This window comes from Micropterus dolomieu, linkage group LG01 (assembly GCF_021292245.1).
Source record: "Micropterus dolomieu isolate WLL.071019.BEF.003 ecotype Adirondacks linkage group LG01, ASM2129224v1, whole genome shotgun sequence".
In the NCBI taxonomy this organism is placed as follows: domain Eukaryota; kingdom Metazoa; phylum Chordata; class Actinopteri; order Centrarchiformes; family Centrarchidae; genus Micropterus; species Micropterus dolomieu.
This window is the reverse complement of record NC_060150.1, coordinates 46,188,869-46,200,275: the sequence shown is the minus strand read 5'-3', so window position 1 is coordinate 46,200,275 and position 11,407 is coordinate 46,188,869.

Below are 11,407 nucleotides of genomic sequence, written 5' to 3'. Positions count from 1 at the left end.
GGAGTAGAGAAGGCAGCTCATGCCAGAAGGAATGACCCTGACACTGAAAAGAAGGGGATAAACAAAAGCTTGGCAACTAAGTCCGCCTGGCAACCCAGCATGCTGCAGCTGTTTGTTTGTTCACACTATAGCAGTGAAGGTGTGTGTGTTTGTGATGGTGGGGGGACGTAACCTCAAACCTGGCAACCCACGCCTACCTGGCAACCCATCACCACATTCCTATTTTTTATTTTTTTTTTCCAGTGACAGGGATGCCCATCTTTTCTTTGTTTTCGGTTTGGAAACGCTCAGGTTATCTATGACTAGCAGTGCGAGGAGTGTCCTCACTGCACGGTGCATGAAAAGTAGCTTGAGTGCAATATGTAGTTTAGCTTTCCATCAACAACAAGGCAGCAGAAAATGCTGGAAAGACAAAGACGTAGCAGAGACCATTACTGTAAATTACTATAAGTTCAGCACAAAGGAAGACGCCAGTTAGTATCCTCCACCTGAGAAGAAAACTGAAAAAAGCCTGATGATGGAGAAGGGTTAGGGTGGAAACAAACTCATTGTTAGCTCAAGGTCAGGACAAAAAAGGTTAAAGTTGAGTGCAACTAAAATCTGCCACTGATTGCGTTAAGAGGGCCTTAAACTGGGCAGACGAAGGATGGGTCAAACCCAGGACTTTCACACTGTAGAACAGTGTTCGAGTAAATGTACATTTATTTAAATGTCATTTTGGGACACTTCACAATCGATCTACTTTGTCATTTAGGTTTGAAGTGTTGCAGCAGCAGACAGACACAGTTAGAGGTGAACATAGTGGAGGATTTAGCAGCTAAAGAGCCAGATATTTCCTTCAGGAGCTGGCGGAGACCAAACAGAGCTAATAAGAGAGAGAATGCTGGACTTAGATTCATCAGGTGACGCAAAAACGTCTCCACATGAATGACAATGTTGCTTCATAACTGCTGGACGTGTGAATAAGTTACTGTGTGCTAAGTTCAACATAAAAGGTCAACATTGTGTTCACAACTAACTAACAAATAATTTGCAGGTATAAAGAAACTGATGGAAAAATATACAGCCTGAGATCATTTGTGCTGAGCCGGGTGACCCTGCCGTACGAAGCTGATATTTACCGTGGAGCGTCCAGGCTCCAGTGAGCGGTGCTTACACACATTGACCCATATTTATTGTTAGGAGTGTGGTTTTGTGTTCATGTCTTTCCTGTTTAAGTCCGTTTTTGGGTTCTGTGTTTCTATAAGCTTTGATCTTGTCATGTTTAGGGTTTTGTTGCTAAGTTTAGTCTTTTGTTCATTCGCATGTTTAAGTTTTCTTCGTATCTGTCTTGTCTCTTATCTTAGTTCTTAGTCCTGGGCCTTAGTTCATGTTGAGTGTTTTTCCTGGTCTGTGTACTTCTGTGTTTTATTATTTTAGTCTGTGTCTTAGTCCTTAGTCTTATGTCTCCATGTTTTAGTGTAGTCCTGTCTCCTGTTTGGTCCTGTCTCTGTCCATGCCCTGATTTTGCAGTCTTTCCATATTTTGTGTTTTACTTTGGTAGATCTGTCCTTGTGTGTTCCCATGTACTTTACTTCCTGTATTATTTTGTAATCTACATGGTGTTCTTGTCTAGCTTTGTTCCTGTTGTTAGTTAGTGTGTTTTTCTCTTGATGTTTAGTTTGTTACCTCAGCCTTTGTTTTCGTACTTTTGTTTATGGATCTGTTTCTGCTTGTGTTTGTAGTCATTTTGGTTCCTTCATTATTCTGTTCTGTATTAGTTTCCTGCCTGGTTGCCTTGCTGTTTCACTCTGTCTTGTTTCACTGCGGCTGTGTCCGAAATCACCCACTACTCACTATGTAGTGGACTATATAGTGAGCTCGCCATTTTGTAGTGCTGTCCAAATCTATAATGATAATTATTATACCCTATAAGTCCACTCAATGTATCCCAGAATGCATTTTGAAAAGTAGTGTACTATCGATGGTCACTAACAAAGTGGTATATGTAACATCATGCATTGCGCTGATTGAAAAAAAATGACTGTCCGACGGCAATAATGTAATTTACGGGGGCCGAAATAAAATCGGAGTAGCGTCCAAAAGTGTTGTTTTAATAATGCAAGTGAGCTCACTATATAGTGCTCTACATTCAACTCCATACATAGGGGGTAGCGAGTAGTGAATGAGTAGGGATTTCACATACAGCCTTTGTGTCTGCTGTGCCTAATTAGTTCCTCATATCATTCACCTGTGCACTCACTCCCTGTATATATTGCCCTCTGTCGTTATCAGTCTGTCACGTTGTCGTCTTGGTTGAGTGGTCTCCCGTGCTCTGTTCTCCGTGTTGTTAGATCTTCCCCTTTGAATTGTACTTCGTTCCTTGCTTTTGGATTTTGACTGAGGCTGATGTTTCTGTTGGAGTTACCGTTGTTTGCCTCAAGCCTGTTTCAGTTAAGTTTTGGGTTAATAAATATTTTCTGAACTGCAACCGCCTCTCGTATTATTTGCCACACCTCAGTCTGCACTAAAAAAAAAAAAAAAAAAAAATATCACATATCAATACGTGGCGGTCGCCGTTGATAATGTGGCAGGGCGCCACAAACAAATCAATGTATGGGAAACACTGAGTGATGACGTAAACGTGCTCCGGCTCAGATCTTAAGGTGCAATGTGAGCGCAGGCCAGTGGGAGGGAGGGAGGACAATCGTTTGAGTACGCCCTTAGAGAAAATGTTCATTCAACACAATTAAATAAAGCTCATTTATCAGCACCAAGGAGGTATTAATCAAGTCCTACATGCAAGTGTTGATGAGATAAAGTACACCAGATTCCGAACTGTAATTTTTTTCATGAGCCACTTTTATGTACTGCATGTAAAACTGAATGTGGGAAGTTATTAGTAACTATAGTCGTATCCTGTAGCCTTGAAGAAGTCTCAATAAAATCGTTCACTAACAAATATTTCTCCATTTTATTTCTTGACACCTTTTTTTCTGTAGATTAAAACCTGAAAAGCAGAATTCAAAGTGCCCGTTGAGACTGGTACTGAACTCAGTTATAATCCACCTTACGCTCAGACAAGGTTTGTTAAGGCCAATCCATGACTAGCACAGAAGTCCAACAAAGCATCACTCGGGTTCCTCCCCTTCGCCCCCTCCCTGTTTGTGTTCCCCCAGCAGGACTACAGAGTCCCTAGGCGGTGTTTCCAGGACCCCACCTAGAGACTCCAAGAAGGCTGGATACTCAGAACTGCTGTTCAGTGCGTAAGCACAAACAACAGGCGGAGCCTTCCCCTCGGATAGAGGTGACCCTCTCGTTCTCTGGGGGAAACTCTTGGGAAAAACAGCGTTTGCTCCTCACTGGGGGGGGGGGGGAGCTGCAGCTGCCATAGAAGCTTATGTCAAAACAACACAGTGAAAATAATATTGATTTTGCTTTAGAGGGATGGGGAATCGAGCTGGAGACTCGGAATCGAGTCCGTCTTAAGTCGCACACACAGTAACTTCAGACTTGACTTGAGACTCGTCCTCAAAAGACTTCAGACTTGACTCGGACTTGAAGTGCGGGACCCATGAACAATTTCTTTTTGTTCCTTTTTAGGAAACGTCTAATGAGTGTGCTGTTATTCCCCTCCCTGCGTTACCTCTAAACTGCTTACACAACATAATATCATATCAATATTCGTAATATCAGCTGCGCGCGGCCACATAAACACGATGGATGGTAGATATAATATTTAAGCTGGGACTTGTTCTTCATCCCTTTGCTGTGAGTTCCCTCCTACAAATATTTTATTTTGCAGTGGTTCTGTAAAGTGAATCCACTCTTTGGAACATTTAAGTTGAGGTGGTGTTTGTATAAGTCACCAGTTTTTTTATTTGCCTGTTGTGTCAGAAAGAGACTAAGAGAACATGACTAAAAGATTTAAAATGGAACCGCCTGGATGAACCCATCGCCACCTGTGATGTCCCCAACATCAGCATCTCTGCTCGAACTACTTGATACCGATCCACCTCCAAGACCAGCAGCTCAGGGCTCTTCCTCACCAAAGAGGTGACGTTCCACGTCCCTAGAACCAGTCTGCGATGCCGGGGATCAGCACTGCTGGACCCTGACCCCCGCTGAGTCACTCCTTCAAACATCTTGACTGAACAGGTTTCACTTGTGGAATCCAAGAACATCTTCTCCTCCTCTTATTCATCTTCCTTTTCTTTCCCTCTTACCATCAGCAGTCACTCACCTCATCTTCCTCTTCACCTGCTCCTCCTCCTCTTTATTGTCTCTGCGTCTCTTCCCATCACATTATATCCTATTCTTCTTTTCCTTTTTTAACTCTTCCCTCATCTCCTCCCTACTCGTTCCCTTCTTTTCTGTCCTTTTTGAAAAGTTCTCCCCACTCCACAATTTTTCTTTTCCTCTGGTCTTCTCCTTCACCTCTCTCTCCTCTCCTTTTTTTTTTTAGATATACTTTATTAATCCCGCAAGGGGAAATTCAATGTTTTTTTACTTTACTTGGTCTGCCTCTTCCCAAAAGTCCTCCTCTGCCTATTCTCCTCCTCCTCACCCTCCATCATTTCCTCCTCTTCCTCTCCAGCCTCTCCTCTCACTCTCTGCTGTCTTTGTTCTTTTCTCACTTCTCCATCTTTTGTGTTTAGTTTGTCTCCTCTGTTCCTGCATCCCATTTTTTTCTCTTCTCCTCATCTCTTCCTCCATTCCCCCTCCCTCCCTCCTTCTCCCCTCTTGCCTCCTCCTCTCCTCTCTTCTACCTTCTTCCCTCCTGTACTTCCTCTGTTCCTTCCCTCACACCCTCCTAAAATCTCCCCTCTTGACTCTTCTCTTCCTTTGCTATCTGTTCTTTACCTCCTCCTCCTCCTCCTCGGCATATCTGTCGTTCCACCTCTCCTGTGTCAGCGCTCTGTCGCTCAGCTGTCACTTTCAAACTGGGACGAACACACACACAGTCAGGAAATTATCAGCCTTTGGCTCGCGGGGCCTCCCGTCTTTCGCTTCCCGATGTTGTTTCAGCCACTCTCACACCATGCCAACCACACACACACACACACACACACACACAAACACACAGTTATGCATCCGTGGACTCCCATGAAGGGGCAAAGCTAAGTGTTGGTATTATTAGAGCACTGTTCAGTACCTCGCACACACACCTAACTGACCCGTGTCCCATTGCAGTGACTGCTCAAAGCAACTGCAGGTTGAATGCCGCTCTTCTCCTCCTCATTGTGTGTGTGTGTGTGTCGTCAGTATATTATCTCTAACCACAGACCTCTGCAACGTTCAAAGCTAGTTTGACAAAAGTACAAGAGAAGGAGGGGAGAAAGAGCAAGACAGAAAGTTTTAAAGGGAAAGAAAAAGGAAAGGAACAAGAGAAAAGAAAGTGGTTGGAAGGATGGGAAAGAAAGAAAGAAAGAGCATAGAGCGGAAGAAAAGAGGGAAGAAAGAAAGAATAGAAGATGGAAATAAAAAGGAAAAGGAGGAAACCAGTAAGGAAGGGAGGGAAAAAAGAACAAAGAAAAAGGAGATACCAAATCAAAACCATCTTCGAAGTTCAGGCGTGACAGTTTGTTCCAAACAAAAAGTCTAAAATTACAAAGATTTTACAATTTGAATTTGATGATTTTTATGTATTTTGTCATTTAAATTTGGAAATTTTAAAAATCTTTAGTCTAAAAACAAATAAAATTTTTATTTAAAGATACAAAGATGGATGGATGTGACCCAGAAAAATCTGAGATGGATGTCAGGATGGACAGAGAGACGAAGAGAAATGAAGAGAAAAGGGGAGTCAGACAGGGAGAGAAAGAAAGAGGGGTGAGGAGGAGCAGAAAAGGGGGAGGGAAAGAACACTTACAAGACAAAAATTAAAAAAATATTTACAAACAGTTTGAATGTTATAGGCTACAGCATTGAGCAGCGGGAGCTTCATATGAGAAGGAGTAAAATAAAACAATATAAAATAATTACAATAATCAATAAGCAAAAGTTAAGAGAATGCCTTTCGTATAAATCGGTCTGAAGAAGTGTCTCAGATAAAAGTGAGGTGTGAAGGAGATGGAGGTGGAATCCATTAAAATACAATGCAAGTGATATAATACAGATAATGCTAATCTAATAACATGTAATCAGTTGTCTCAGGACTGACAGCTGACATCATCATCACAGCTTCATCCCTTAAAACAGAGAGGATGATTGACAGCTCTAAATGGCCATGTGTCAGATGTTTGTCAGAAGTGACACCATCAACATCTCATGACACTGATGATTACAGATTTCAGATATCATCACATTGTCTTGTCATGTAGCGAAAAAGCAGACAGACAGGAAATATACGTACATATCAGAATAAATTATTCAGCCTCTTATCGAACATTTTACTGTCATTCGAACTTCTCTCGTATAAATATAAACAAGAACATGAATAATCAGTATTTCCTGAATGAGAGCTTAATCCCAACACCTCTCAAACAGCTGGACACTGGAGATCCATTGTGATTTCTCGTGTCAAAGTTCAATCAGATTGTCAATTTACAAGTGGATGTGAATATGTGCCGCCCTCTAACCCTTTAGTATCCAACCACATACCACTATAATAAGTCTAATCAACACCACACATCTGTGTAAAAGGTTAATAAAGGAAACCTGGAACGTGATAATCAGTGGTATGACTGAGCAAGCAGGGTCAGGGAAGCGGGAACATCAGGGTTACATGGTGTGCGTCTTATTTAATTGATTACAAGGACGGCATGTAGTTATAATTGTTTATATGACACCAAGCTCTCATTCGTTCACTGGTTTAAAAAAAACTTATTGTTGTTTGAACAAAAAGTAATTGTTTCATGCTCTATAAAAACAAGTAGGCCAGAGACCTAAATGTTGAAACTGCTTCAGGAACCCAAACCTTACTGACATGGGAAACAGGGGGCTGCAGATTTCTTCTGCACTGTAAAGCCAAAGTTCCCGATTTATGTGCTCACACTGTTTGTGTATAAAACAGCACTTTGACAATTGTCAAGGTGGCTGGGACGTATGGACACTATGGCTTGTCCATTTCGCAGAGAGAATTGGAGGTGAGCTAGCTGCGTTTTACAGATGCCGTAGACGCTGTGAGAAAAACAAAGGCACTGATCACGGGGAACTGACTCGTGGCTCTGCTTCAACTGTGCAACAGCCTGAAGACAGGTCTAAAATCCCACCATTCGGGGCAAGTTGATTGGTCCTCGCTCCACCCTGCACGGCAAACTACGCCCGACAAAGCTACAAAATGAGTGGTGTGGTTAGAACAAATTTGGGTCAGAACAGGCTCAAATTATACAGTGTATGCCCCGCTTAACATTCACACAGTGATTGGCCAGCAACAATGCTCCACCTCTTAGACAATTTTTGGATTAGCCAGGAGTTAGGTGAGTCAGGCACAGCCGAGATGCCGCGGGTGGGATGTCTAAGCCCATGTTTTATACAGTCTAGATATAACCCCCTACAAACCCTGGAAGCAAGAGCCTAAAAGACTGAAATCAATCTGCTTTAATTGCAGAGCCAGTCCTTTGACAAGGTGCATATAAGACCCTGAATTTGATGTTATATTTGTTTTATTACATAGGATGCAATTCAATATAATTTTATTTATATAACGCCAGTCATAACAGAAGTTATCTCATTGCACTTTTCATCGAGCAGGTCTGGACCGTACTCTTCATAACAATATTATTAACAGTTCCCACCGTGAGCAAGCACTTGGCGACAGAGGCAAGGAAACCCTCCCTTCAAGGAGGTAGAAACCTCGAGCAGAACCATGACTCAGGGTGGGCAAAGGAGGAGGGGGGGCAGAGAGAGAGAGAAGCAGCCCAACGCAGACAGACAATTAAAACAACAAGACATAGTACCCAAAAGTACAGATCAGGTGTCTTGTGATTACACGTCAGTAGTAGCGGGATTATGTTGTTTCCCGTAAGTTGGACATGTCGTCACCATCTCAAATCTACACGTGATGGAGGCAAAAATGTGACACTGAATTTTTATAAAACCCAAAATGAGAAACTCGACAGGCATGTCTAATCGTGTGTGTGTGTGTGTGTGTGTGTGTGTGTGTGTGTGTGTGTGTGTGTGTCCTCTCCCTCCAAACTCATATTGAGGTAATCTCCCAGAGTGGCCAGCTTTAAGCCTCATCATCGCTCAGTCTCACGCACACACACCTTCCTTCATTAGGCATCAATATTCAGGTTCATTTTAATTTAGCACCAAAGGAGGTCAGACGAGCGAGCTCATCACCCTGTTATAGCTTCGTCACGCATGCTAACACACACACACACACACACACACCATCCATTCTGCTCTACTTCTGCTGCAGATAGCGGAGGAGGCTGTAAATCGACTGCAGCCGTCAAAGTCTGACTGGCCGCAACTACTGGAGAGACAGAGAGGACAAACAAAGACAGGAAAGAGGGAATCTGCGTAACAAAACTATTCAGACCTTTAGTGTTGCCAATGACATCTTTCATTCCCGACTGAGAGAAGTAATGACATGAAGATCAGTAATGACTGCAGCAGGTCTGACCACAAGGAGACATGTCAGCAGAGGTAACTTTGGATTACAGCCAGCAGTAACAAATACATGTATCAAACAACAACAAATAAACAAACACAACCACAGTACAACATTTAAATTGAATTTACAGGGTATTATTAACAATTGGGATAACAGCTGTGATGAATCACCGTTTTTAATCTAGACAAAGGCTTGGTTTTGCTCCTTTCCACCAAATACCTCTAAATTGTACAGTCGTTGGCTAAATGTACTTAACTTTCCACCACTGGTGTCTGGTTCACATCCTGATAAATTGTTTTAGGGTCACTGGCAAGAAGGCAGATACTGAATCATAGCTCTCAAAAACATATTACTACACAACCGCTACAAAGTGTTGACATCATATGTTGTAAGAGTAATAAAAAACTACTGAACCATCGAAGAAAGCATTTAATAATCTCTTTGTTTTCAGCCTTACAACTGTTTTAAAGTTTTTGTGTGTTTGTTCGCTGACTCACTGACCGACACTAGCTCGTCTCTCTAATGAGAGCTGGAGGGAACAAATCACCAAGGATGAATGACGTTTGGCTTCTTTGTGCTCAGTTTTCTATCATCACAAACAGGCTCTTTGAAATTACTTCTTCAAATCTTCATAAGTCAAAACTGTCCTATTAAAAGGTCAGACGTTAGTCTGAGCTTCAGCCTTCAGTATTTTTCTTATACAATAGTTTTTTGACAATAACAAACAAACAAAAAACTATCTTCGTCCGTGGTTGGTGTTTTTTTCAGTCAAGCTTTGTCATGTGAGTCATCTGACAATAACTCAGCAAACTCTGTCCACTGATCAAGATCATGCAGTTAATAGCTCTGTATAAAGCTGTGATTTTCTTTCTGTTGTAGGTTGTTTATGTCTATATGAAGTACTTTTAACTAAAGCTACATTCACACTGTACTGGAGTAAACATGGAGGCCACAGAGGTTGCCAATCCTCCCAATTTCACTCCAGTTTTTTATTGCCCTCTCCGGGTCACAATTCTACCAATGTCCTTTATTTTACTCTATTTATGACAAATGTTCACAACTTTGTATCATTTTCATTACATTCATTACTATTTCTGGCTCTGTACAGCACACATAAGCCCCACAACTCTCTCTTTCTCTCTTCTGTTTCTGCCTGGACAAGCACGCGAGCTCGCAACCAGGTGGATTTCAGGTGGAAGAAAGGGAATTCTTTAGCAGACGATACCGAGGACGAGGAGAAAGAGAGCTGCCATTTTAATAATTGTTAAAGCTGTCTCATCTGACTGTCCAGACTGAAGTCACATTTCAAAAAAAGCCACCCTGTATCTGACTTGGACCACATGTGGAAGTGGTTCAAATCAGAATTGGCAAAGATCAGATTCCATGTGACCTGGGCTGATCACACTGTTATCATCAAATCAGATCTGAGTCACAGACTTTTAGACCAAATAAATCACATTTGGGTCACTTTAGTCTGCAGTCTGAACGCAGCTGATATTAATAAATCTGTTTTGATCCCTGTGGTAAGACTCCAGGTTTTGGTGGTGACTTGCTCAGAAAGTAACTGCAGATCACTGACCCAGAAGTTCAAAACCTGGAAGATGCTTCTGTACAAGGGAACTTACAAAAGGCAGAGAATAGCGATGCTTGATCACAGCTTTAACAAACATGTTCTGCACAAATGTAGATTGTAGCACAACCTTGATAGTCTGATGGTAAAGCTCAGGCCTCACTCCCATAGTTTCAGCTGGGAGATGTGTGTGAGTGGCGAGTTCGCTATGCTACACAAGCTCTCTTAGCTTTTTCAGTAAATAAACAAAGTAAACTCACAAAATGTCAAGAAAGGAATCCCTATTAAACAGAAACCTCCCTCTCGCTCCTCTCCCACTTAGCGCCTCACTGAACTCGCCATGTCTTCGTCATCCCCGGAGTCCCGGTCGGAGTTGCTGTAAATCACCTTGGTACTGTATTCCCTGTTGTCACACTGGTCTACGTAGGTCTAGGAGACTGCTGAGCCCGGTTTTGGTTGTTGTGCCTATTCTGGACTCGGCTAATAAGTAACTAGCTAACAGCAGTTAGCAGCAATTACAACCTGATATGTGATTTGCTGCCCCCTATGTTTTGGAGTATGAATTCAACAGGTGGAGAGTCTCAGTTCTAACACACCGACGCCTTTAAAGGTCCAAAGACATGAGGGCGTATGAAAGAAAGACGAAACATAAAACAAAAAAAGAAAGCAAAGACAAACAAACCGAGAGAAGTGAAGCTGCAGATACTCTGTGTGTGTGTGTGTGTGTGTGTGTGTGTGTGTGTGTGTGTGTGTGTGTGTGTGTGTGTGTGTGTGTGTGTGTGTGTGTGTGTGTGTGCGAGAGACAGAGCACACTCTTCTACTCTCCTCCCGTCACAAACCTGGCATGATGCTGATCAGCTTAATAGGCTTTCTATTGATTTCTTCCTGTCTGTTCACACATACACACCTACAGACACACACTCTGCGACCCAGTTAGATTTATCCTATTTGAGTCTCTCTCCTCCCCACCTTGTCTCTTCAATTCTGTTATTCTTTCTGCGTGTGTGTGCGCGTGTCATGCTGTTCTCTTGTTCTTCTCACTGTCGTTCCCTCGTGGCTGATTAAATCACTTTCTATTAGGACCACACTCTTTCTCTCTCTCTCTCTGGTTTTGTCAACACATCCCAGCTGCCAGTGTTTTTATTCAAATCTGTGTTTGTAAAGATTTTAACTTCACAATAAAAGGTTCAAAGCTTTGACATTTAACATTACATGTTTGATTTAAATATTTACATAGATGTTCTAACAGCCCGGTCATGTAAGGGAGTCTCACCACCCACTGCCCCTCTCTTTCT